The sequence below is a fragment of the Mastigoproctus giganteus genome, chromosome 13, assembly GCF_048544385.1.
Source record: "Mastigoproctus giganteus isolate SK-2022 chromosome 13, ASM4854438v1, whole genome shotgun sequence".
In the NCBI taxonomy this organism is placed as follows: Eukaryota; Metazoa; Arthropoda; class Arachnida; order Uropygi; family Thelyphonidae; genus Mastigoproctus; species Mastigoproctus giganteus.
Genome location: NC_143587.1, coordinates 8,822,632 through 8,848,897, shown reverse-complemented (window position 1 = coordinate 8,848,897; position 26,266 = coordinate 8,822,632). Strand labels below are relative to the sequence as shown.

The following is a 26,266-nucleotide window of genomic DNA, read 5'->3' as shown; positions in this document are numbered from 1 at the left end:
GGAACAGGCAGCTTGGAGAAATTCAAAGCCCGGGTGGATAGATACTTACATGATAAGAGAGTCAAATAGGTGGATTATTTTATTTATTATTTTTTTTACTCTGTAGGTGCAGCAAAAGCTCAGAGCTTCCTTGCACCATACGGCTAATAATAAAATTAACTATATAATATTGGTGTAGATACATCATAATTAAACCATAAATTACTTCGCAATTAACTTCGCAACTGTGATGGCATGTTGCATTACCAGGATACCTGCCCACTCACTGATGATGAAGCCAACTAGCTTCGAAACGATCGTCTGGTGGTAGTATCCATTGAAAATAAGTAACAGTAGCCTTCTCTACTAGAAAAGAGTTATTTATTTGAAGTAGTGCAATATCGTTGTGAAGGCACCCACAATATGAGATACAATTAAAACGATGCCTTTTACACTACATACGTAGTTCAAATTTATGGGTAAACTATGGTGTATCTACACCGATATTATATAGTTAATTACCAAAACCCATAAGAAATTATGCCTTGTGCATTTCGTCTTACTAATAATAAAATTAAATAATTTAATTCGATAAAGAATTTATATTTGTCAAATTACAAATATTCCATCTTTGTTTTTTGAAGATATTCTCGAGGTAATCTCCATCTCTGCGCAGGCATTCTTCTAATTCGTGTAGCATCTCCAAAGGAATTCCGGCAATTTCTTCACGAATTCTTTCTTTCAGTTCTTCAATATTGGGCGATGAGAGTACACCTTACTTTTTAAGTGCTCTTCATATAACGTCACAACAGGTCTGGAGACCTTGGAGCCAAGAAATGTCACTATTCCTGGAGATGATGCGCTTATGAAAAGTAGGCGTACGGCGTCCATTGCCACCCTGGCGCTATGAGTCGCACCATTTTGCTGAAACCAACTGGCCTCATTAACTTAAGGAAACCTAGTACCGTACCTAGTTCGCTGGTCAAAAAGTTGCGATCACTTTAGCAGAGATGCCTGACGTCACAGTTGTTATTCTTCCATTATTATCTTCAAAAAAAAAAAAAAAAAAAAAAAAAATATGGGCTTATTTGATAGGCTGTGAGAAGAAATTTCGCACCACATCGTTACCGGTCCCTATGCAATGGTGGTTGCCTTTGTTAAATTTCCATCCCTACAAGGGATGGAAATTTAAGTCTTGGGGCAATATTCGTCGTACACTCCCATTGGATAAATTCAACGACGTGCAGAACGCTTTGGACTCTGTATGAGAGCGGTTCTGACAGCTGCGATGTTTTGTGGTATACGGGCCCCTTCTTATTCCACACGGAGGCTTCTTTTTGAGAGCAGAACGAGACAGTAGAGGATTTTGACGCTTAAAGTGAAGGCGAAATACGTCAAGCGGCCACCTAATTGTCGTTTTTAGGGTCCGTAATCTAACGAAAAACCCTTATAATGTCACTCAGTTGTCTCTGTCCGTCCGTACGCCACAGCAATGTATCTCTGGAACCACTCAACCTATTTACTTGAAAATTTTGCACAGATTTGTACATCATGCGGGCCGACATAACGCCATATTGATCGCTTTTGACAAAAATTTGTCTGAGAAATAGTGGGGAGGTAAATGTGTGTGGGGGGGGACAAAATGTTGTCGACAACCTATAGCTTATTATACACCGCTGGAAAGAGCTCAACGAGTAGGTTTAAAATATTTTTAAAATTAAAAATGGCGGCGCCAGATAGAAAAATGTAATTTTTGTGTCCCCCCCCTCTATTTCCGTCGCAAATGGAGCTTAAAAAAAAAACAAAAATAGCTATGCGTTATTCGATGCTTATTAAGGGAAAACTATTCCGATTGAAATCTATCATTTACTTTTTGTGTTAAAATTAAAAAATAATAATAAAATTTTTATTGCCCTTCGATAGCGCGCTTCTTTTCACTAAGAAATTCTCATCTTGGTGACAAAAAGGTTGCTAAATAGTTAGTTAATAATTCTATAAAGGTCATTTATAAATTTTGCGACGAGAAGTATTTTTTAACAATTTTCAAAGTTGGAATTGTCACGGCAAGGAGGTACTCGAGAGCCAGTGTTGAGGCGGCGGTGATGGGGAGGAGCCTGCGCGGAGTCTTGCACGGCCCTCACCTGCCAGTCGCTTCTCCCACCCTTGTCATTCACTACAAATGGAAAGACTCAAAATACACGACGTTTTCGTTAGTTCCTCAGTTTTAGGCCAAGCCGGCGTACTAGAAACTTTTTTCAGTTACCAAAAAGCTCTCTATTTGAGATACTACACAGTATCTCAAATAGAGATACCACAGTGTAGCCGATTTATTGTAAAATGCCTTCGCGGCGAAAGCATGCATCACTCCAGTGTTTTATGTTGGGTGAATCCATCCCAACACACCGATACTTAGAAAACAGGTTGTTAAAATCGCCAGTTTCCCTGTCCCACCTTGTACTTAACTTTATTAATTTTTTTATAACTTTTTTTCCTGCTTTAATAAGGAAATTCAATCAAACAAGATTTGAGTAAAACAGGCTTAAAAAAAAAGAAAGAAAAAGCATGATCATTCAAAAATGCGGGAAACTTAATAAAAGGTATAATAAGAATGAATTCTTGCATCTTCTAAAACACACACACACACACACTCTCTCTCTCTCTCTCTCTCTCTCTCTCTCTCTCTCTCTCTCTCTCTCTCTCTCTCTCTCGTGAATACTCCCATTACTGTATTTTCAACATGGGCAACACCAATAACAAATCATAATTTTCCAGTATATTTTTTAACTAGTTGCGACGAGAAGTCGTTTTTAACAATTTTTAAAGCTGGAGTTGTCACGGCAAGGACGTATGGTTGCCAACTGTATTTTTGGGCCGGAGATTCCGGCTTTCCTATAATTTCTCTGTGCTCCGGCCGGCCCAACAAAGGGCCAAGTATCAAGTATAAAAAAAGTTAAATTTGCGGCTTACAATAAAACTTTCTTGACACGAATACTACCAAACTACTTTTTTGAGCGAACCATAGGTGAACGAACTTCCTATTGGTCGGCGGGCGGGTGTTTACTTCTACCTTCCACTTTAACTTGAATTTACTAGACATTTTGACTAGTATCAAATGTACCTCAACGGTAACAACTTCAACTACAACTCACTAGCTTTCGTAACTTTGTTTTATGAAATAAAGTTTTAAAATTTTATTAAACTTATATGTCTGTATATAAAATATTACTTTCAAATTTCAAAAGCCAATCGCTAAAAAGTCGCACATAGGTATCTGTTCCAGTATCTGTTCTCAGTACCTCTGCACAGTTACGGTACCCCATCCAAAAGTTGAAGAGAGGTGCGGCCGTTGATCATTATTCTGCCCCATTCCTTGTTGCCAGATTAAATAACATCTAGAATCTGTTTGTAGACTAAAACGGGACTCATCAGAGAACAGAACTGTACCCCATTTTCCAGGGCTCCAAGTCATTCGTGGAACCAGTTTCGACGAGCTCTGCGGTGGTTTGGGGTTAATGGTATTCAAGGTATTTTTGTTTGTATGATGGTCTCCAGGGTTTCCTCTATAACCGCAGGGGTTAATGAGATACAAACCACTGGCTTCCTTGCGTAGAGTTCACTTGAACTGAGCCTTCTTAACAGATTCCAGTTGGAAATGTTTTCATCTGTGACCGCAGCAACCTCAAAAGACAGTCGATGACAGGACATCGTAGGGTTCAAAATTTCTGTTAGTCAGATAGCAGTCTGTTCTAGTTGACAGAGCCCCCGGGTGGCCTTGGCCAGCTCTTCTTGTAATGGTTCCTGTGTCCTAAAACTACTTCCATAGTGCCGAGACGACACTGTGACACATTAAGCCAACGTGTCACCTCCGCTTGTGACTGCTCAGCTCCAATGGCCTGCCATCTCAAAGAATCATCTAAATCAGCAGTTCTCAACTGGGGGCCATGCCGTATCTGAGGGGCCACAGGTAAAAGTCATAAAATTGGGGGCCATGGAAACTGTTAAGTGGGCCACGAAAAGTTCACTTCTAAAATAAAATTATTACTAATATAAAAAAAATTGTGGGATCCGCAAGGATCTCAAACTAAACTAAGGAACAATAATATTATTGTAATATTTATTTGTTAGGAGCATAATTGTATATTGCGAATAAACAATATTATATGAGTAAAAATTCCATTATAAATAAAAATTGTAGTTCATTTATTATTATTTATTATTAATAATTATTTTTATTATTAATATTCTATTAATAGTATTAATATCCTTTTTTATTATTAATATTCCTTATATTATAAACAAATAATAGATGTTATAAATAAAAATGGCAGCTGATAAAGTAAGTACTTATTCTAAATATTACATTTATTAGAATTAAACAATGAGGGTTGGAGCCAGCCACAGGTTGGGTGAATGAAACTCTGAAGTGGCCGACAATCAAAAACAGCATGAGAACCAACGATCTAAATGACGATGACTTGCCATCCTGAGTACTGGAGATGTTGCTGTCACTGAGCAAGACAAAAAACGGGAATGAACTTATGTGGTGGCAATCCGTGTTTTTATATGCACGAATTTGCATGCCAGGATGCCTATTATATATCAAATTATATATTATATTTGCCGAAGGGAAATATATCAAATACAGTGGGTTCCGGTTATTTGGGCCACCGGTTAATCGGGGCAAATTTTAAAAAATAGAAACCAATCGAGAAAATAGCCAGGGTTTACTTCGCTTAATTGGAACAGCATGCCGTTTAATCGGGACAGGAGACCGCAGCACTGGAGATTACCCTACGATTGTCTCCGACGGTACCACGTGGTTCAGTCGAAATTCTGGAGGTCACAACCATAAAACAATTAGCAGTCACCTGTTTATTGGGCTTTTCTGTTAATGAAATTATCATAAACGGATAGTAAACTCGATCTTATTGAATTTGCAATAATACCGACAGCTGGAATTCTGTGGGTTATTATGGTGAAATGTGTTTACACTTCCATGAAATCTTCATTCATATAAAAAAATTAATTTTCAGCTCTTCTCTTCATTCCTATTTTTAAAGCTTCGTAACTGGTTACTCCGTTCTCACTTGCGCGTATCGTGTTACTTGCAATTTGGGTGTGCCGTGTTCTTTGTTATTGATTGCTTATCTTTTTACTGTTTTAAATTTTAACCCCCCCGCCCACAAATGTCAGTGAACAGAAATGTCAACTAGTTCGTATGTACATATTGCAGTACGTATTAATTATTCCGATTATCATGTATATTCTTCCGATTTTCACGTATCATTTAATTTTTTAATTGGTAAGCTAATAAAGGGTAAATCTGTGCTTAATATATCTTTGCTTTTATAGCCTGTGGATAATATTCCTCCTATTTTCGCTAATTAGAATCGCTGTTTAATAGAATTAAAATTCAATTCACAAACGCGATCACAATGACCGGCGCTTACTGCACATCGTATAGTGAACGGTACTTTACTATGGTGAGTTCGTCGTAACGTGATTTGATTGTACAGTGAATTAATTGTAAAGGGGGGTACATGGTATTTTTAAATATTTACGTGAAACTTCGGATAATTGGGGCAGCCGCTTAATCGGGCCAAAATGCACTAGTCCCGATGTGTCTCAAATAACCGGAATGGACTATATTTTCATTCGGCAAAACTGTTCGCAATAAAGTATTCATGAAAAACATTTAGTTCTGTTAGTTTTGTTCAGCAGTGTAGTAACTGAAGAAAGCAGCATGAGAAAGTGCTGAAAACTTTAAGATGAAGAAAGTTAATATAGGAAAATATTTTCTCGATGTGTTCGTAAAACTAACAGAAAAGTTAAAAAGTAGGAGGAAGTGTAGTAAAATAGGCTCAGGTATTCCGTGTTCGTAAATTCCGTTCGTATAAAAAGGATCTTGAACTGAGTTCTGAGAGTACAAATGAGAATACGGATTTAAATATAGTCAAGCATCAATGTAAGCGCCTCCATAGCCAGGCGGGCAGGAGCAGCAGTGCGTAGCACACGCTTCTTGATTAGACCGGGGTTCGAGCCCGTGACCACCAAATACGAAAAGGTCAGGGAATGACCACCGCATATCCCCGGAGCAATATCGCCTTAGTTGCTCATGCTCCAAAAATAACAATAACATCAATGTATGATATTTACAGAATGTACAAACCCAGAAAATGAGAAGTGATGAATGAAATTGACTAAAACACCATGCTGTCATTAAGTTATGGAAATTTAGTAAGAAATCTGCTTTAAATCAATATTATCAATAATAAACAAGCTAATTTATTTTTTTTTTAAATTGATGATATTAAGAGCTTATGAAAGTGATAATGCAAATGAAAAGAATTACCAATGAGTTTTAAGGTAGAATGTTAGAAATAGCAATATTGGCATCATTTCATATACAGTCGGACCTCTCTTTAACGAACTTTTTTGATTTTCCCTTGGTCATTACATTGAAAATATTTTCCGTATAACGGACTGATTTCGAGAAACCTGAGTACGCATTGTTCGCACCTCTGGCCTTTAGGCAATAGAGCTGACGCTGTAGAAAGCATAAATTAAGAGCTAAAAGGATTAAGAATTAATCCTTTTAGTAGCTAAAGGCGTTAATTTCACGAATTAAGAGCTAAACATTTTACAATTTAATGGTGCCTGTAAAACCCTGCAGGAGGAAACTGGCCAACCACGGAGCGGGATAGAAAAGGATGGAAGGTTCTGGGATAGGCCTTTGCACAGCAGAGGATCAGCAATGGCTAAAAAGAAGTAAAACCTATATAACTTATACACTACTATACCGAGAAGTCCCGTTGGTTAGCTGTCCGCAGCCATTGGCAAAGGTTGAGGCATATTCCCGACGTGGGCATTGGCATAGGTCAACCTATTTTCTACCGTACTCATCCTATTAGAGAATTAGGAGAGGGTGATTTTCCTTTATGTCGGAAATTCATCTATTGTTTCGAAGAAATGAGTCATCCACACTTTCATTAAATTTCACCTGTCTCTGTTTACATGGTAGCTACAAGTGGTCCCTAATTTCAGCTTTGTTTTAACTGCTGTGCAAGTAACCTTAGTGTCTAAGAGGAATCCTTGAGTGTAGTGTGAAAAAGTGGAAGTGCTTAATAGATTTTCGAAGCATAAAAAAAGAAAAAGAAATCGCTTTAAATTTTGGTATCCCTGCCAGTAGCGTGTCAACCATTCTGAAAACCCGTGTTTCGATTTTCAAACTGTTTTCGCACGATTCCGACGGAACCCAGTCGGAATCGTGCGAAATTATGCCTTTGGGAAGATGTAAATGAAGCTTTAAGTGGGTGAAGTTGATTCGAGACCAAAACATGCCGATATCAGGACTATTAATAAAAGAAAAGCTATGGAGTATGCAACTTTTCTGGAGCACAAAACATTTTAAGCCAGTCCTGGTTGGTTGGACAAATTTAAAGAGCGTCAAGGCTTACTCGAAAAAGTTATTTTTGATGAAAGTGGAGTTGCAATCGAAGAAGACTTCGATTTTTTAACTGTTTCTTTTCAATGGGAAAGAAACAGTTAAATTATAGAGGATTACGAGTCCAAAGACATTCAACGTTGATGAAACAGGTCTATTTTTAAAATGTTTGCTGAACAAGACAACTTTTGAAGGTGATAAATGTGTAGGTGGTAAAAATAGTAAGGAGGGAATTACACTCTTAGTTGCAAATATGGCTGATAATGAAAAACTGAAGCTTTTGGTAATAGCCAAAAGTAAACAACCCCTATGTTTCAAGCGAGTAAAGTCGTTAGAGTTGGACTACAACAAAAAATCTTGAATGACAAGCGAAATTTTTGAGCAGTGGATTTTCAATTTCAATAGAAAGATAACCAAAGAAAACAGAAAAAATCGCGTTGATTGTCGACAACTGCTCTTCAATCGGTAATTTCGAAATTTACAAGTGTGAAGCTTGTTTTCTTCCTTCTAAATAATTCGTCTTAACTGCAGCCAGTGCCGGGTTTACATATAAGCTAAACAAGCTACAGCCGAAGGCCTCACATTCCAAGGGGCTTCGCCCATCTTAAAAAAATTCTTTTTTAATGATGTCACAGATGAACAGTAAGGGAGAAAGGCCTCATACACGTTATAGCTTAGGGCCACAAGTTTAAATCCGGAAGGAATCTTGGGAAGAGTTCCAAGCGAGGTTTGATCAGTGGAGAAACTGTTCTTGACGAATTTTTAGTTGATAATGATGTCATAGTAGCTGAATATCCCATATTTAAAGAACTAGTGACAATATCGACGATGAATATTTTACTAAATAATTCTCAAAAGTGTACTAATAAATTGTGGGCATTATGTAAATAGTTATTTCTTAATGTGTACGTATTAATAAATTGTTTTAAAATATTAGAAAATTTATTCATTTCCACTTCTTTCCCATTTGTTACTATATTTCTGAATTTACAATATTTTTTTTTTAATATTGTAAAGATCATAATATTTCTTTATAACGAATTTTTTCAAGGGAACGATCGATTTCGTTATACAGAGGTCCGACTGTAGTGGCAATCCTGTATGTGTGTGAGAGAGAGCGAACACTTAGATATACAGATTAACAATAGTATGACCATTATTAATACTGTACATTTTTAATACTGACCATTATTAATACAGCAGACTGTCGAAGTAACGACAGCCAAGTAACGGAAACGCAGGTACACCAGTTAGAGACTATTTGCACCCCAAGCAACGGAACATTCGCTCTAACGGCACATTGAGATCGGATGTTTACATACTATTATTATTATTAATAATATCCATATGATGCAAGGAAGCCTGAGGCTTATGCTGCACCAGGAAAAAAAAAAAAAAAAAAACAGTTCCCGAGTAACCCTGAGAGAGAGAGAGAGAGTGTGTGTGTCAAAATTAGAAGGGAATCACCAAGAAAGAGAAGAATGATGATATCCAGCTCAGGACCCTGGGTGTGCCAAGCCCATACTCACCAGATGTGAGCCCCCGGGGTTAGTTCTTGCTGTGCCGAAAAAAAACAAAAAGAAGAAAATGGCAAGTCACGTAATTACTGTATACAAATATTAAGTTCGCCATTTTGAAAGTGAATTCTGTACTAATATTATTAGCTATATTGTGCAAGGAAGCCTGAGTCTTATGCTGCGCCAGCCAAAAAATTCTCGAGTTACCCTGAGAGAGAGAGAGAGAGAGAGAGAGAGAGAAGTAAAGGAGTCACCAAGAAAGAGAAGAATGGTGATATCCAGCTCAGTACCCTGGGTGTGTCAAGCCCATTCTCACCAGATGTGAGCTCCTGGGGTTATCACGGATTACGTCGCTGTTTTACATTTATTTTAAATTAAAAACCCCTCACTATAGCTCCTAAAGTTAATAACCCTCATACAGAGAAGAAAATAACAACATTAAAGCCTAGTGTCAAATTCGATATAACCCAAACTATCACATTATGGTCACCCGAAAAGATTTCATATACCCCCGTGTATTGTGTGTGTAAAATGCGTGCGCTCTCTGGTCGATTTGCCTGTTTTGCTGGACGAAAAACCCCAGTTTTGGGAGAGGGAGGGGAGGATATACGCCTGAGCCCGACTAACTCAGCCATGGAGTGAAAAAAGTTCCTCGCGTCACCGATGGAATTCGAACCCAGGCCTTTTTCACCCGATGGGGAGGACGGTAAAGATACCACTGTGCTACCGCGCAGACCAAACTTGATATTATAAAGAAAATAGAACGGGGAGTAACCAGAAGTGTATTAATGGCAGAATATAACATTGGATCGTCAATATGTTTTTTTTTTTTTTTTTTATGTGAAGTTAATAAAATAAACTTCTTAATCTCTCAATTTCTTATTTAGCCTCATTTTAAATATATTAAACGTCACCACCAAATACGGAGGATGCGGAAAGGTCAGGGAATGACCACCGCATATTCCCGGAGCAATATAGCCTAATGCTCCTTAAAAAAAAAAATAAAAAAAAAAAAATAACAAACAAATATATTAAAAATAAACTTTCGAGATAACGGAAAAATCGAAATAACGGCACCTTGAATATAGAGGTGCCGTTATTCTGAAAGTCTGTGTATACATAATATATCACGAGTTTCTAAGGGCGGGTAATAATAAGATAATTTAAGGGAAAATAATACAATTATTTCGTTTTAATCATTTTTATGTCAAACGTCAATTAGCGACGGTTGAATGGAAAAAATAATGATTTTTACTTAACGAACAGAAACAGTTGCGCTGCGCCGCTCTCATACACACAGTTACAATTATATCTCGTGCAGCATTCATAAAAACTAAAATTCTAATAGAAATGACGTTCTTTTTCTCCAATTACAAAGCGTTTTTAGAAGTAATCTCAAAGGAACTCCTACAAAACTACGTACTAGGTCAAATCATGTTTGTCAAGAATTACATAATATGCCATTTATGGTAAGGCAGTGGAGTTTTAACGTTTCAATGCTAGTATAATTAAACTAAATAACAGTTTTAATCCACTTTATTCTTTCTTTTTTTGTTGTTGTTGCTGTCATTTCCAATTAAAAATTCGGTCTTCTCGGAAGACACTGATGCAGAGTCAAGGATTCGCTGGTCTTTGCTTCTACGTGACTGCTTTTCAAGAGAAATACTCTGAAATATACAGAGATAACTCGTTCTGCAGCGGAGTGATAAAAGTGGCATACATCGTCAGGTACACCAGGAACGTAGAAACGGTGAAGAGAATAGCAATATGCACCACCGAGTTTTCCATTACAACTAAACGAAGCACTTCGCGGTGACTCGAAGTAATAGCTTTATGTCAGAAATTCCATGTGCATTTCAACCCGGGTATCAGGTTCGAGGTCGTAGTTATCGATCATACGTCCAAGAACAGTTTTTGTTGTTGCTTCCCTCACGAAAAGGTCACGAGAAGTTGAATGTCATTCAAACAGCAGTGCCATTTCAGAATAAGTTCCATGCGACGAACAAAATCTGCTAATTTTAGTTGTTCAATCTGTATTTGGTGATATTTCACCTCATTATTAATAATTTAAAAGGATAGTCTGCGAGGATACTGAAGTTTTGGGGAAGGGGGGGGGGTACGCGTGTGGTATCAGTTGAGATTCCGTTCACTGACGAAGAACGATAAGCACATTATACTATATGTTAAAAAAGAAGAAAGCAGGCATAGTCGGAGCTTGAGCTCCGCCAGAATTAAGACTCGCGTATTCTAATACAGCGATGGTTGCAAAGGGCTTTGCAACCATTGCTGTAAATTTAAGTTATTGCTGTTATTTTAAGTTGGCTTTGGCAAACAAAACACCTATATTCAATATGTAGATAAAGTGATCCATCCAGTCATCACCAGAAGGCTGAGGTCTAGAGTTCAGCAGCTCAGTCTAATCTCTGAAACATCAAGGGGAGGATCGACCCAGAAGAGGAAATTAGTCTTCAAAAATTCGAGAAGATTCAAAATCTGTTGTACGCGAATTCTTGTCCTAAAGCATTCCGCCATCTGTGAGTTTAAATTTGCTGAGGCCGACTGTGGGTGACGTCGATTATAAACATTCATTCATTCGATTATAAACTTTACATTCTGCAAATTCATTTAATAACTCTGTGCTCAATTTACATAACAGTGTTCAAACAACAAGCCATATTCAAAAAACTCAGGCGTCAAGAATATATAAAATGATATGCTTAATGCTTTAGTGATGCCTGTGCAACACTCAAGAAGGATTTTGGCGAAGTCGCATAAAGAATTTCATATGGATCATAATACCTTCACTATGTTGGTTAACACTTCTGGCAGCCTAATAGGAGAGTTACGAAATTTATATGCCTTCGGAAGAACAACGATGTGTAGGACTATACGACTGCAACCTCTAAGGGTACTCTAATTAAAGTAAAAAACAAGCTTACTAATTGTACAGTGGTGCTTTCCACCTTTGATCGAAAATATTTAGTGTTTACATATGGTCGATATGGACACTAGACAAAATTAATCACTTGTGGTAGTTAAGGCATATAACAGATTGAATACGTGCATTCTTTACGCGTTTGATTACAGCAATGAAATTTGAGTGAGGTTAAGCCAAGTCCTAGCTTTTATACCTTTTTTCCACTCATGAGCATCTTTTCTGGGTGCAGAAAAGATACTCGTGAGTGGCAAAAAGGAGTGATAGGGGCATCTTGTTAAAGAAGTATCTGAAGCTGTTGACGTTTCAGAAATTATATTATATCTAGGGTTACTAATAGTCCCACCATCGTGAAGATGCAAGCAGAGGGTTTGGCTGTCACAGACCAACCAAACTTTGTCAAAATAAGGTCCACTTGGCTTGAGTCACTCAAATATCAGTTCCATCAGTGTTTAAGACTCCCAGGTTGCAAGTCCAGCTTGGCATACGTGAAAATGTCTGTGACAGCCGCAAGGACCAAGAAGTTTTAATGTTGATAAACCGTAAAGAAAAAGTTACAGATCAAAAGTTATAGACCTCTAATAATAATAATATAATGATATAATTTCTATACCATTATAGAAAAGATCCTTTTCTATAATGATATAGGATGTTATGCTCTTGTTTCTATTATGTTCTTGCATCATAAGCTGGTGGCTATTTTTTATACTGAAATAGTGTTTTTATTTAAACGTGTATGGCTGCTACAAAATTCTATTAGCCTTTTATCATTGCTGTTAGGTTTACTTTTCTCTTCAAATTTCACAAATATATCTGTGGATGTAACTGTCACTTCCTAGGCGGCAGATAGGGGAAACCCTGGAGCTCACAAAAATTTAATAAAATACTTTGAATACTTTGTCGCTTCCTAGATGGTTTGGTCCAAACATAACCACATTTTAGTCAACAGGCCATGGTTCAATATTTGGGAAATTAGAACTGAGTCAGAGGATATTTTGAACATGTGGTATAGGTGAGGATTGGGAGCTGTAATGTATATTTTTGAGAAATAAGCTGACATCAGAATAGCCCTGGTAAATGGAATGCAGAATTTACTCTCTTTGATCCCAGGTTGTGAGGATCAAAAGAGAGTAAAGTGAGGATCTCTGGTAGGAATAAGAGAAAATCTTGGGAAATTCCAAAAGTTTGTGAAGGATTTATTCAGTAAATGACATGTGCTACTGCAGTGAGAACAATGTCCTAAAATTTAGATTGTAATTGGTATTGGAATATTGTGTACAATCAGAACAGATTTCATTTATATTGCAGGGCAAGTGCAGGATGTGTGGTACCATTCTGATAAATGGTGGAAGCTTGCTTTGCCTAGTTCAGCTGAAATCCTTCAAGTTCTTGTGAGCTGACAATTCTTCAGAGCGACTACGGCTACCATGACCATCTTCTTGTGATGCAGTCTATTCAAGGCATCTCCCTGTGATACACCTCATTGAAAGCATCTACTTGTGATGCAATGCAATGCACCTCCTACATCTAGAATTGGCATATCTGCTGTGGGAATTGTCCTTAATCTTGACCTTAGGATGGTGGCACCCCCTCCCACTTGTTGTGCAGTCATAATCTTTGACTGCTGCATCTCCTTGTGCTGCCTTGTGCGACCAGAACACTGACTGATAGGTACATCTTGTGATGTGGCTCCAATGGGTGATGCATTTTCTTGTGGTTGATTGACTGATTGATTCTGGTTTTTATAGTGCATGAGCAACTAAGGCCATGATGCACCAAGTCCATCTTCTTGTGGTGCATTCCTTATTTCATCTGGAACTGATGCATCTCCTTGTGATTCAATGACATGGACATCTTCAAATGATATGATTTGATAGTGAACAAATACCCATATGCATATGTATTGTATTATTTTATCTTATTGTACTATATTATATATATTATATTATGTACAGCCAGCTTCTCTGGCAGCCCTGACCTACAGCCTGTCTGCACTGGTCATAGAACTTAATGTATGACTCCACAATTATCCCCAGGTCTCTTTCTCCACCTATCTACAATGCAGTACCACACAGTTGGTATGTTATTCTGGGATTGCTGCTACCTATATGCAGTACCTTATATTTGTCGATATTAAACTTCAATTGCCACTTCTCAGTCAAGCTTCTAATTTTTATAGCCATCTTCTCTGGCAACCATGCCACCTATATAGGTGGCATGGTTGCCAGAGAAGATGGCTGGAACAGCAAATTTTAATAAATAAATTTTTAAAAAAGTCATTCTCTACTAGGGTATTAAGACCTCACTTGAAAAGCATAACTTGGCTGAAATATGGAAGAAAAGTAAAACTTTCTGTAAAACTGCAAAAGGCACGATTGCTGGGAAAACTGTGAAAAACTGGCAGGAATATTTATATGGAAACAAACCATATCCTATACAACACGTTTACATAACTGCGACTGTAACTTTTTCATAACACAAGATTCTCATGTTCAGGGAGATAATCTTAGGATATTCTAGTGTTCACATCTTGCTAAGAGATAATCTGCTAAGCTTTTTACACCAACTAAGAGATAGTGTTCAATGTTTAGACCAAAATATTCGACGAGCTGATCAGTTTATTAGAAAAAAAATGCACGAAATAAGTATAAATTGTCAAAGGACAATTTATCATCTGTAAATGAGGTATGCAATATTAACCAGTGGGAAGTGCATTTACTAAATTATTATTCACTAAACTGTAATCGTAAAAATGACAGTTTAGTAAATAATATAATGTTATTTATTGATATTATATGTTTTGATATTGAGAGAAATATATTTCATTCCAACAGTCAACTACCCTCTGACTAAAAGTGAATTTTTGCACATATACCCTGCAAACCGTTTCTTAATTTAAATTTATGCACCCCTCTTATGTGTGCTGTCTCAGCAAGAGATGCCATCAACATTCAGATTACTCATCCATTCAAAGCCTTTAAACACCTCAATCAGATATCCTTACAGGTGCCTAGTTTCCAAAGGCTGCAATTTGCAGAACTGAAATCTCACTGCTGTTCTCTGAACCTGTTCAAACAGATTTAATATATCCATGCTGAATGCCATATAACCACATTCCTGTCTAGATGTTCTAAGATGATTTCTTTAACCAGTGACTCCATTATTTTCCCTAAAACAGAAAGTCAATCTTACAGGTCTGTAATTATTCAATTCATCCTTTGATCCCCTCCCCCACCTTTGCAAATTGGAGAGAAATTTGTCCACATCCAATCCATTAGACCTCCTGTACCCAAGGATTCTCCATAATTATGTCTAAAGGTTTACATTCTTTAATATAATTGGATAGATCCTACCTGAGCCAGGATGACCTATTTACTTTTATCTTCAACAAGTTCTCTTCCATTTTCTTCTCACTTGTTACAAAATCATTTGCCACTCCCTGTTAGAATTTCATATACCTCTGGCATTCCCATCCCTAAAAAATTCTTCAAATATGAACATAGATACAAAATATACATTCAGTTTATCAGCAAACCTGAAGAGGATCATCAACAGTAATACCATTCCTATCTAGTGGATCATGCTTCATCCATCTCCTGTGTTTATATAAGTAAAGTCTTCTTACTTTTCTTTGCATTTGTTGCCATAGATTTCTCATAATCTGCATTAGCTTGCCTAACCCCCTTTGCAACTTGATTGAAGACTAGTTTATATCTACTGTAGGCATCTGTACACATGATAATCTATATGCATCTCATGCATTTTTCTTCTCTACCACAAGTCTCATCAGTTCATCTGACATCCATTTAGGTCTAAGCCTTGAACAATATCCCTTACTTGGTATAAAAAGTCACTTCTATGTTTGCATCCCTGAATACTTTCCATTGAGAATTTGCTGTTGGTAACTTCATCAACTTGTCACACTGCATAGAATTCAAAAACTGTCTGAAACTACTGTGGTCACCTTTATGAAAGCAAAAGCCCTTTCTTTTGCCCTTAATAGTAGTTACATCTTTAATTAAATCCCAAATCAATAAACTGTAATCACTACCACCTAGTGGGTCTTTTATCTGCAAATTCTTAATGCATGAAGATAATCAGATGAAGATCACTCTTGATAATCAGATTAAGAGTGTTGCTTTGTCTTATTGCTTCTCTAATATGCTGTGCAAAATTCAGTCACCCTATAAATCTAGACGTCTTTTTACTGTGATTTACTAATCACAGTAAAAGTTATAATCCTTCCCAATACAAGGCATTCTGATTTACTGGTGCACTCCCTCTGTTTAGCTGAAAGATACTCAGTCACTGAGGAGTACCTTTATGTATAATGAACAGCTCCTAAAATTAGGAACTACATTAGTAGTTCCTAATTTTGAGGAGAACTACATTAGTAGCTCCTTTAGGAACTACAGCTCCTAAAATTAAATCTGAAGTTATGTAAGTAAAAGAGCATGTAAATACCATCTGAATTTTTATTAAGCAAAAAAGGTATGGTCTGATATTTTATAAAAAGTGAATAAAAAGGCAAAAATTTATATCTTATAAAGATATATTTGTGGTTTAAAAGGATTGATTATTTTTTTTTTTTGGGGAATATTGCCCTCATGAATTTCAAAATAGCCTATATGGTCCACCTCACAGCAATGGACAAACCATCCCACTAATCCAGGTACAAATTGCTTTTTATTTATTTCTGTTTAAATTTTATTTCTTTAAGATGATTTCATATTAGCACAAGTGCTGCTAGATGTTGTTGTTGTTATTTGGTTTTTAGGAGCATTAGCAACTAAGGCCATATTGATCCGGCATATGCGATGGTCATTCCCTGACCTTTCCGCATCCTCCGTATTTGGTGGTGACGGGCTGGAACCCCGGTCTAATCAAGAAGCGTGTGCTACGCACTGCTGCTCCTTCCCACCTGGCTACGGAGGCACCACAAGTGCTGCTAGAAAGAAAGCTTATACAGCATCAGCAAAAAAACAACAACCACTTTCCACATCACCTGTCCATCCCCTCTAATAATTTGCCTGGTTCTTTCATAAATATATTCAAACTACTACTTACATCCACGACACCAGATGGAAGTTGGAAGTTTGTTCCAACAATCAACTACCTGCTGGCTGAAAGCAATTTCTACACATCTAACATACAACCACCCTTCTCAATTTAAACTTATACTCCCTCATGTATTAGCATTAGCCCCTTAGGCTTCCTTGCACCATATGGCCATTACTAATACTATTAGTAGTTGCATCATATGCCACTACTACTATTAGTAGTGGCATATGATGGAAGGAAGCAAGATTATACAGCATCAGCCAAAAAAAATTCCCATTTCACCTATTCAATCAATTCGAACGTTTGTCCAGTTCTGCCTTGAATTTATTTAAGCTATCAACTTGATTCTTGCACTGCTTCTATTGTAATGAGCAGCAGCCTAGAGAGCAAGTTGCTGGGGATTTCAAGATCTGATGGGAGTCATCACGGAACAAGTAAATACCTGGGCTGTGTTAGGGTAACTAAGAGTAAAAACAGTTGAATGTATACTTGCGTGTACACCAATGCCAGAAGTATAGTAATTAAATTCGATGAACTTGAAGTGCTGATCAAGGCATCAAAGGCAGTTATTGTTGGGATATCAGAAACACGGTGTCACACAGATATAAGCAGTGCAGAATTGGAATTTGGGATACAGAAATGCAATGTGTAGAGAAAAGATAGACAGGGTAGGAAGGGAGGAGGGGATTATGCTGTTAGTTAAGAAACACACAAAATCTAAGGAAATGCATCTAGTTGACATGGGTGGACAGTGCAATGCTGAGTCTGTTTGGTGTGATATAAACACTGGGAAAGCAAAAATGAGAGTAGGAGTGTGTTATAGGCCTAATAACTCTAATGAGTACAACGAACAGTTGTGCAAAGAAATAAGAGTGGGCCAGTAAATCAGAATGTCTTCTAATGGGGAATTTTAACTTTCCAGATAATGACTGGAACTTGAGGGTTGGTCATTCGAATGCTAGCAAGACTTTTGTGGATTTATTGGAGGATTGTTTTCTACAGTAATATATTCGAGGGGCAACCAGAGGGAGTAATACCCTTGATCTGATTATCAGCAGCAATTATTCATGCATTAAGAATTTGCAGATAAAGGAACCACGAGATGACAGTGATCACGGTGTACTGATGTGGGATTTACTTAAAGATGTAATTACCATTAAGGCTAAAGGGAAAGGTTTTTGCATTCATAAAGGTGACTATAGTGGTCTCATTTTTAAATTCTATACAGTGGGATCAACTGATGATGTTTCCAATGGTGAATTCTAAATGAGAAGCCTTCAGGGACTTAATCTTGGAGGCTACTAGGCTTTTCATACCAACTAAGAAATACTGTTCAAGGCTCAGGCCTAAACAGTTGTCAGATGAATTATTGAGGCTTGTGGCAGAGAAGAAAAATGCATGGGATACATATAAATTATCAGGCAAAACAGAAGCCTACGGTAGATATAAGCTAGTCTGTAATAAAGTCATAAAGGAGGTTAGGCAGGCAAAGGCAGATAACGAGAAATCTCTGGCAAAGAAAAACAAGCAAGACTTCTTTATTTATGTAAACTCTAGAAAGAAGGGGATGAATCAGATTGATCCACTCAACATAGATGGTTCGACTATTCATGATCCTGCTCAAGTAGCTGATAAACTGGATGAGCATTTTGCATCTACATTCACACGTGAGAAGTTATTCAAGGAGGGGGAATGCCAGACGTTTATCAAACTCTAACAGTGTTTATAGACATGTTAGACAAGTTAAACTAACATGTCTATAAATAATTATAGACATGTTAGTTTAATTTCTGTTCAAGAGAAAATAATGGAGTCGCTGGTTCAAGAGGTGATACAGGATCATCTAGACAAGACTGCAGTAATAGTTCAGATACAGCATAGGTTTGTTAAAGGGAAGTTTTGTCTGACCAATTTGGTTGGATACTACGATTTAACCACAAAGGAACTGAAGGCAAAAAATAATTTTGATATCATATACTTGGATTTCAGGAAAGCTTTTGATACTGTTGCACATGGAAGACTGCTATACAAATTGGAGCAGTATGGCATTAAGGGCAGGTTGCTGCAATGGATAAAGGGATATATGAGTGGGAGATGGCAGAGAGTGTTAAAAAATGGACACTTCTCTATGTGGACTAACGTTATTAATAGAGTCCCCCAGGGTTCGGTGCTGGACCCATTGTTGTTTTGAGTATTTATCAATGATATCGATTAAGGTATATCAGGCTTAATGTCCAAGTTTGCAGATGGCAGGGTTGCTAATGACACTAAAGACGGTATGCTACTGCACTAGCATCTAGAAAAGTTAGGTAGATTGGCTGAGAAGTGGCAACTGAAGTTTAACATGGACTAATGCAAATTACTGCATATGGGCAGCAGTAACCCAAAAGAAAGTACCAATTCTGCGGTACAACACTCAGGGAGGTGGAGCATGAAAAAGACATGAGGGTAATTGTGCAGTCAGAGGTGAAACACTCTGAGCAGTGCAAACAGCTGCCAGAGCAGATCATGGAGTTTTGTCAATGATATATAGGAATTTTGCTAGCAGAGACAGGGAGGTGATTGTCGCTTTGTATAAGGCAATGGTCAGGCCACATTTTGAGTACCGCGCAGAGGTCTGGAAGCCTCATTTTAGAAAGGATGTAGTGTTGCTAGAATGAGTACAGAGAAGGGCAACAAGTTTGGTGAGAGGAAGAAAGAGGTGTGCTTACAAAGAAAGGCTTAAGTTCTGCAAGTTGCAGCCTCTAGAGAATAGGCACCTGCAAGGTGATTTGAGGTGTATAAGGCCTTGAATGGTTTGAGCAGCCTTAATGCGGGCGGGATACTTCCGCATGCTCAGACTAAGAACCTAAGGGGGCATAGATTCAAATTGAGGAAAGACAGTTGTAGAAGAGATATGCGGAAGTTTGCCTTTAGCCAGTGGGTAGTTGATGGCTGGAACAGACTTCCATCTGTTGTTGTGGAAGTTGATAGCTTAAATAGATTTAAAGCTGAACTAGATAAACATTTATTTGGACTGACAGGATGGGCAAAATGGGAAGATTTTTTTTTTTTTTTTGGCTAGTGTAGTATAAGCTTGCTTTCTTACATCATATGCCTCAACTAATGCTAATACTAACTTCCACAAAGACAGATGGAAGTTTGTTCCATCAATCAACCATTTGCTGGCTAAAGGCAAATTACTGCACATCTATAATGCAACTGTCTTTCCTTAATTTCAATTTATATCCCTTCAAGTGCATAATCTGAACAAGTGGTAGAATCCAATCAGCATTGAACTTGCAGAAACCATTGTGATCTCTATCAGATCACCTCGCCTGTGTCTAGTCGCCAGACACTGTAATTTGCAAAACTTAACACTTTCTTCATAAGAGCAACCCTTTGTTCCATTCACTAATCTTGTTGCCCTTCTCTGTACTCGTTCCAGCGGTTCTACATAATTCTTGAAATGAGGCCTCCAGAGCAGTATACAGTACTCAAGGTGTGGCCCGACCATTGCCTTATACAAGGGAATAATCACCTCCTTATCCCTGCTAGAAAAATTCCCTTATATCATTGACAAGAAATACTTCACATCTGCCTGCACCATGAGCTACTGTTGCCGCCCGTCTGCACTGCTCAGAAAACTTCATATCTGCCTGCACAATTACCCCCAGGTTCTTTTCATTCTCTACCACTGTCAGTGTAGTACCACAGAGTTGATACATTGTTCTGGGGTTACTGTTTCCCATATGTAGTACTTTACATTTGTCAATATTAAACTTCATTTGCCACCTCTCAGCCCATCTGCTTAACCTTTCCAGATCCTGTTGCAGCAGCATAGCATCAGTAGTGTCCTAACAACCATGCCAACCTTTCTTTCATCTGCAGACTTGGACATTAAGCTTGATATACCATCATCAATATCATTTATAAATACAGAAAACAACAATGGACCCAACACTGAACCCTGAGGGACTCCACTAATAACATTAGTCCACAATGAGCAGTGTCTTGATTACCACTCTGCATTCTCATCCTAAACCATCCCTTTATTCATAGCAGCAATTTGCCTCCAATGCCACACTGCTCCAATTTGTGCAGCAGTCTTCCATGTGCAACAGTATCAAAAGCTTTTCTAAGATCCAAACATATAACATCAAAGTTATTCCCTGCATCCAGTTCTTTTGTGACTACATCATAGTATCCAATCAAATTGGTCAGGCAAGACTTTCCCTTAACAAAACCGTGCTATGTCCGAGCTATAACTGAAGTCTTGTCTAGATGATCCTGCAGTGCTTCTTTATCCAGTGCCTCCATTAATTTTCCCAGAACAGAAGTTAAACTCACAGGTCTATAATTACTTGGGTCAGCCTTTGATCCTCCTTTGTGAATTGGGGTCACATTTGCACATCTCCAGTCTATGGGTACCTCTCCCGAGTCCAATGAAGCTCTCATAATTATGGCTAAGGGTTCGCTTATTTCCTTTGCTGCCTCCTTTAATATAACTGGATAGATCCCATCCACCCCGAGTGCCTTTTTTATGTTTATCTTGAACAATTTCCTCAACAATTTCTCCTCCACTTTCCTCTCAGTTATTACAAAATCATCTAGCTCACTGCCAGAGTTTACTTCACCTCTGCCATTCCCCTTCCTGAATAACTCCTCATGTGTGAATGTAGATGCAAAATACTCATTTAGTTTGTTAGCCACCTGAACAGGATCCTCAACTGTTGAACCATCAATATCCAGTGGACCAATCTGAGTTATCCCCTTCCTTCTAGAGTTTACAAAAGTAAAGAACTCTTTTCTGTTTTTCTTTGCATCCTTTGCCAAGAATTTCTCATAATCTGCCTTTGCCTGCCTAATCTCCTTTGTGACTTGGTTACAGACCAGCTTATATCTATCAGAGGCTTCCATGTCACCCATTAATTTATATGTATCCCATGAATTTTTCTTCTCTGCCTTATGTCTCATTAGTTCATCCAACATCCATTTAGGCCTAAACTTTGAATAATATTTCTTAGTTGGTATATAAAGCCTAGTAGCTTCCAAGATAAGTTCTCTGAATGCTTCCCATTTTGAATTTGCTGTAGGTAACATCATCAGTTGGTCCCACTGTATAGAATTTAAATACAGTCTCAGACCATCATAGTCGCCTTTATGAAAGCAAAAACCTTCCCTTTACCCCTAATGGTCGTTACCTCTTTGAGTAAATCCCACTTCAGCACACTGTAATCACTGCCACCTAGTGGTTCATTTATCTGCAGATTCTTAATGCATGAGGAATCCCTACTGATAATCAGATCAAGAGTATTACTTCCTCTCATTGCCTCCCAAACATGCTGATATTGAAAACAATCATCCAATAAATTCACAAAAGCCTTGCTAGTGTATGAGTGACCAACCCACAAATTCCAGTCAATATCTGGGAAATTAAAATCCCCCATTATAAGACTCTGATTTACTGGCCCGCTCTATTTCCCTGTACAGTTTCTTATTATACTCATCAGACCTATAGCACACTCCTACTCTCAATTTTGATCTCCCAATGCCACGCCATTAAGTCACACCAAACTGACTCGACACTGCACTGTCCAACAATGTCGACTCACTTCACTTGCTTGGATTTTATGTGTTTCTTAACTAATAGCATAACCCCTCCTCCCTTTCTATCCAGTCTATCCTTTCTGTAGACGTTGTACTCCCCAAATTCCAGTTCTGCATTCCTTATATCTGTGTGACACCACATCTCTGATATCCCAACAATATCTGCCTTTGATGTTTTGAGCAATACTTCAAATTCATCAAATTTATTTACCAAACTCCTAGCATTGGTGTACATGCAAGTATACATGCACCTGTTCCTATTCTTAGCTACCCTAACACAACCCATGTGTTTACCTGTACCACAATGACTCCCAGCAGCTCTACATCCTTCCTAAAATGGGGGCCCCACAATGTATGCAGTACAAGGTGTGGCCTGACCATTGCCTTATACAAGGGGATAATCATCTTTTTGTCTCTGCTAACATATTGCTTATTGCTAACATATAACTGTTCCTGTATGTCATATTGCCTAAGTAAGAGTAAGGATGCTATTAATGTTTATTTTATTCCATCTATCAAAGTTTAAGCCTTTGATTATGAAGACTAAATGTATTGAAGTATACATTAATTCATAAAAATATGTGCATTCATAACTAAATCTGTTTATTCTTTTTTCAGTTGTTGGCGCATCGGCTTCTGTGGCCATATTGCACCTCCCCAAGCTTTTTGCATTTTCTACTCTGATCCAAGCCCGAGGCGGGATTTGAACCTGCAACCTTTGGGTTGCCAGGCAGGCACTTTACCCACCCGTCTAGCCCAGTCGGCTCCATTTATTCATAAATATGTTTATCTAGATTTGTTCTGGAACTTGGGGGGTGCATGAAATTTATGAAAAATTTTACGAGAGCTCAATATATAAAGGTTTGGGAACTTCTGATCTAGACTATTCCATATAAAGCTGAAAAAAGTAATGGCACTTTCAGCAATTTCCCTTTTAAAGATAATAAATACAGTCAATTTCAGAAGGCCTTATGCTTATTACAGGATCACTCTCTCTCTCTCTCTCTCTCTCTCTACCAAGTTCTGGGTGGGATGTCAAATTATTTTTGAAATGTATACATAGTATGTTAGAATCAAAAAAAAAGTTTGGAAACAATGGTTTAGAGAAAATAAAAATCAGAAAGCTTATAAACTTAAAAATTAAGTCTTGGAAAAGAATTTATTTAAACCTAAATTCAATTTTTCTCCATCATTTGATTTGAACTGTTGGCTTGAATATGTGTTGTTCTAATGACTGTTGTCTAAAAATCAACCTTATCCAATTACAGTACATGCTGATTATTGTAATCACGGATAATGTTATCATTCGAAAATATCATATGAAAGGGTGCAAGAATATTTGCTGATGCTATCGAGGCAGTGTTAGGTGGGTCAGAAAACCGCTAGCTTGGGGGGATACAAGGACTAATAGATTAACAGTAGCCACGGGCAGGGGAGAAGGTGATTCTTGCACTGCTTCTATTGGAATGAGCAGAAGCCTGGAAAACAAGATGCAGGATATTTCAGAGATTGCTGGGAGTCATTGCGGTACAAGTAAATACATGGGTTGTGTTAAGGTAGCTAAGAATACGAACAGGTTCATGTATACTTGAACATACACCAATGCTAGGAGTTTGGTAAATAAATTTGATGATGTTTGTTATTTGGTTTATGGAGCATTAGCAACTAAGGCCATATTGCTCTGGGATATGCTGTGGTCATTCCCTGACCTTTCCGCATCCTCCGTATTTGGTGGTGACGGGCTCGAACCCCAGTCTAATCAAGAAGCATGTGCTACGCACTGCTGCTCCTTCCCACCTGGCTATGGAGGCACCATATAAATTTGACGAATTTCAGGTATTGCTCAGAACATCAAAGGCAGATATTGTTGGGATATCAGAGACGTGGTTTCACACAGATATAAGGAATACAGAACTGGAATTTGAGGAGTACAATGTACAGGAAGGATAGGAAGGGAGGAGGGGTTATGCTATTAGTTAAGAAACACAAAATCCAAGGAAGTGAAGCCAGTCGACATTGCTGGACAGTGCAGAGTCGTCAGTTTGGTGTAACATAAGCATTGGAAGATCAACATTGAGAGTAGGAGTGTGTTATAGGCCTAATGACTCTGATGAGTATAATAAGAAACTTTACAGGGAAATAGAGTGACCCAGTAAATCACAGAGTCTTGTAATGGGGGATTTTAATTTTTCAGATATTGACTGGAATTTGTGGGTTGGCCACTCACACACTAGCACTTTTGTGGATTTATTGGATGATTGTTTTCTACATCAGCATGTTCAGGAGGCAACTAGAGGGAGTAATACTCTTGATCTGATTATCAGTAGTGATTCTTCATGCATTAAGAATCTGTAGATAAAGAAACCACTAAGTGGCAGTTATCATAATGTGCTGAAGTGGGATTTACTCAAAGGGGGTAACTACCATCAGGGGTAAAGGGAAGGTTTTTGCTTTCATAAAGGCAACTACAGTGGTCTGAGATAGTATTTAAATTCTATACAGTGGGACCAACTGATGATGTTACCAACAGCAAATTCAAAATGGGAAGCATTCAAAGAACTTATCTTGGAAGCTACTAAGCTTTACATACCAACTAAGAAATATTACTCAAAGTTTAGGCCTAAATGAATGTCAGATGAACTAATGAGACATGTGGCAGACAAGAAGAATGCATGGGATACATATAAATTAATGGATGTCATGGAAGCCTACGACAGACATAAGCTGGTCTGGAACCAAGTCACAAAGGAGATTAGACAGGCAAAGGCAGATTATGAAAAATCCTTTGCAAAGGATGCAAAGAAAAACAACACAGTTCTTTATCAATATAAACTCTAGAAGGAAAGGGATGAATCAGATTGGTCCACTGGATATTGATGGTTCAACTGGAGTTGTGCAAATGTGACCCCAAATCACAAAGGAGGATCAAAGGGCGACACAAGTAATTACAGACCTGTTAGTTTAACTTCTGTTCCAGGAAAATTAATGGAGGCACTGGTTAAAGAAGAATTGCAGGATCATCTAGACAAGACTTCAGTTATAGCTCGGACACAGCATGGTTTTGTTAAGGGAAAGTCTTGCCTGACCAGTTTGATTGGATACTATGATGTGGTCACAAAGGAACTGGATGCAGGGAATAACTCTCATATCATATATTTTGATCTTAGAAAGGCTTCTGATACTGTTGCACATGGACGACTGCTGCACAAATTGGAGAAGTGTGGCATTGGAGGCAAATTACTGCTATGGATAAAGGTATGGTTGATTGGGAGAAGACAGAGAGTGGTAATCAATGGACACTGCTCTTTGTGGACTAATGTTATTAGTGGAGTCCCTCAGGGTTCCATGTTGGGTCCATTGTTGTTTTCTGTATTTATAAATGATATTGATGATGGTATATCAAGCTTAACGTCCAAGTTTGAAGATGATACGAAGGTTGGTCAGGGTTGTTCAGGACACTAATGACAGTACGCTGCTGCAACAGGATCTAGAGAGCAGATGGGCTGAGAAGTGGCAAATGAAGTTTAACATTGACAAATGTAAAGTACTACATATGGAAAGCAGTAACCCCAGAGTGACGTATCAACTCTGTGGTACTACACTGACAGTGGTAGAGAACAAAAAGGACCTGGGGGTAATTGTGCAGGCAGATATGAAGTTTTCTGAGCAGTGCAGACAGTCTGCAAGAGTAGCTCATAGTGTCTTGTCAATGATATACAGGAATTTTTCTAGCAGGAATAA

The 26,266-nt window shown here is 38.0% G+C and overlaps 1 protein-coding gene across 3 annotated transcripts in view; it reads right to left on the bottom strand.

Annotated features, from left to right (window-relative positions):
- The window catches only part of trio (trio Rho guanine nucleotide exchange factor), a 996,553-nt gene that overhangs the window by 943,015 nt on the left and 27,272 nt on the right, over positions 1-26,266 (bottom strand). The window lies entirely within an intron of this gene.